The 3,059-nt window shown below is 46.6% G+C and overlaps 1 protein-coding gene across 6 annotated transcripts in view; it reads right to left on the minus strand.

The window, feature by feature from the left end:
* The window catches only part of SORCS2 (sortilin related VPS10 domain containing receptor 2), an 882,674-nt gene that overhangs the window by 509,510 nt on the left and 370,105 nt on the right, over positions 1-3,059 (minus strand). The gene's annotated exons all lie outside the window — the stretch shown is intronic.

The raw sequence follows: 3,059 nt of genomic DNA on the forward strand, positions 1-3,059 counted from the left end.
CACACAAGGCCATGAACATTCATGTGGTAACAGCATGACTGCAGCAGCTGACTGGCTCAGAAAGTATTTTCATGCCCAGAGTGTGGAGGGGCTGAGGACCACAGGGGAGTCTCAGCGGGGTGGGTATTGTCAGCTCTGCTAAATGTTAATGCCACAGATTTAAGCACTGCTTGTTGTCACTGTGCTTCCATGCCAACCACTGAAAAGGAAAAAGAAATCCTACTGCACCTCTGCTCCCAGGAGAGCAGAGGAGGCGGTGTGGTCAGCAGCAGCACAAGGAAGCTGAACAGCTGCAGCTAAGAGGACAGAATTTGACACATCAATAGATTAAAAAATGCTAACAGTGCATGAAGTGTGGAACTCGTGATTCATGCTGCTGCTTTATTATTGGTGAAATGAGGAGGAAATGCACAGGTTTCTCTGAGAGATGCACAAGATGCATCACACAGGAATGATTAATATGTTTCAATCATACAACAAAATCCTTCTCTGCTTAGGGAATACAGCTCCCAGAATTTGTCCTTGCAGACCTTTGGAAAAATGTTATAATTCTTTCCTCCAACAACGATTACCAGGTTTTTAATGCCACTGTGAATATTCTGTTCAGAGTTCAGTCTTTTTTGTTGCCGGATTTCAGGTTAGTTTTTGACATCATTTTTCTCTCTGTAAAGTGAGGAGGGTGTTACATGCCTCTAGGTTTGTTGTGAAGCTTCACATCAGCAAAACTCTCCACATACTTAGATAATAGCTGTTATCTCAGTGGAAGAAGTATTTTTATAATTAATGAAGATAACAGGAGATTACAGGAAGTGTGTGCACTATGGGAATGCCCTTGTACAAGTTATATCAGAAGAAATGCAATTGTGTTCTAATGGAAGTTTTCTCACTTCCCTGCCTCCCACCCAAACCTTGAATTTATGTTCTCCTCTGTGGTCTTTAATTCTAAAGAGCTTTCCAAAGAAATAACTATTCTGGCCATGAACAGGCATTACATATGTGCTGGGAGAAAAGTGTCCAGCCATCCAAGGAGTATTACAGGGAAGAGAACTGGTTAGATACCCTCCCCACCAGGGAGATCTCCCTCCTCCCTGTCTAACTTGAACAGCTGTACACTTCTCTCAGGGGAGGGAGGGAGAGCGCTGGCTCCCTGATAGCCCACCCAGGGGAGCCCTGTGGGGACCCTGCCTTCAAAAATGCCACCCTTCTTCCACCAATCATGTGACTGGTGGGAGTGGGAGGGCGTTCTCCTCCAGCAGGAATCCTCCCAGCCCTTCAGGAGGGTTGCTGCCCTCCTGCCCCTCCCTCAGCCCAGAGCAATGTAGAGCGGAAGCAGGCGGTTATGCTGTGACAGCAGGAGTCCCAGAGCTATGCATGCTACTGCAAGAGATTTCATAGACATTAGGGCTAGAAGGGAGCTTGCAAGATCATCGAGTCTAGCCCCCTGCTCAACCCTTCTCCCCCACTCCTTTCTAGGTCAGCTTGGAAGAGTACATGGAGCAGGAGCTATTTTACCTCAGCCTGGGAAAATGGCCCCTGATTGATGGATGGGGACCATTCTTCCCGGGGCTGCAATTGCCAACTGACAGCCTGCCCTCTTAGCAAGGGGGAGAGAACAGGCTGTCAATGACTGAGCTCCCCTAAGGGTGGGGGTGTCCCAGGAAGAAGCCCGTTAATGCCCCCTGGCTAGAGAACTCATCTATGTAGCTTTCCAGCCAAGAGCCTGGACTGCATGCATGCTCCAGCTCCTGGGTTATTTTTTTATCACTAGAAATGAATGCCTGTTCCTAGTCTATGACGATCGGATTTATAGTATGGCGTTGAGTCAGAACGTTATAAAATGGGCCAGATCCTCCAGTAATGGAAGTTAGAAGTCTGTGCAGGACTAGCTGGCACCTCTATACCCAAGCTGTAAAATAAAGGGGAAACAAATGTCTAATTGTAGTCCAATCACTTTTAAGGAGCTTCCCTGAGCTCTAGATTGCTGCAGAACATCCCTTAAAAGTGTATTTTTAGTCTATCTCAAACCAGCAAGGAATGATGAAGTCTCATCTACATGTCTCTTCAGGTCAAGAAGCTAATTAGCAGCTAAGACAACTCCTTGTGAAAAGAAGCAGCCCATCTGCCTAGTCTTTCTTCCACTAAATTTATTGACCCCTAGTCTTTTTTGCTGCTGTGCAGGGTATGCACCTCATATCTCTAAAACCAATGAATTTATAATCTCATGCAGATATGACAAGTACAGGACATCATGTTGGGTTTGGAATGGAGATGAGAGATTATCAGTGATGAAATGGATGTAATGAGTATCTTTGAAATACAGGTTTTAAAGAACAGTTTCACACTTTCACTACATGGTGCTTTACATGTTTCTGAGCCAAAAAGCCCTGAATTAGATGACAGGTCCGTGGCAAAAACTCCAGATCTGGACACTGCTGAATTTTAGCACTTTGAAGTAAGAACTTGGATCTGAATTTTCCAAATTACCCATTGGTAACAGGGAGCCTAGGGCTCCTGTTACTTTAAGGGAGAAACAGCAACAGGGAGAACCTCAGGTGGAGAAGGCTGTTCATTATGGGCTGCAGGAGAACAGGCCCCTGGCACTTATAGGTGAGGACTGCCTATTGCAGAAGGAGATGCTCCACAGCAGTGCAATAAGGCAGAGCCTACAGAGTGCCTATTGCAGTGCTGGTTGCTCAGAAATAGTACTGGAAGGCAGAACCCTGCATAGGGGACAAGGCAGTGCTGCAGAGTCTAGACCACCAGCAGCAGGCTGTCTATACCAGCTAGTAAGCCTAATCAGGGAACACTTGCATCCTGCCCAGGGGACTCACCTAACCAGAAAGAAGTGGGGCCTGGGAGACAGAAAAAACACAAGGCTTGCCATCAAGCTGTCTTGGCGCAGAGGCTGAAGGGGAAGGTGCTTTCCTGTGAGATGGCTGGCTGCCTGGATGAATGACTGAGACCTCACTAAGCTTGAAAACAGCACATAAGGAGCTGAGTTCTGGTAGGGGACTCAGGGGTGTATTTGGTAGCCATGTTGGTCTGAGACAAAAATAAAT

The sequence above is a fragment of the Gavialis gangeticus genome, unplaced genomic scaffold (genome assembly GCF_001723915.1).
Source record: "Gavialis gangeticus isolate Ggan-Ray unplaced genomic scaffold, GavGan_comp1, whole genome shotgun sequence".
NCBI classification, from domain to species: Eukaryota; Metazoa; Chordata; order Crocodylia; family Gavialidae; genus Gavialis; species Gavialis gangeticus.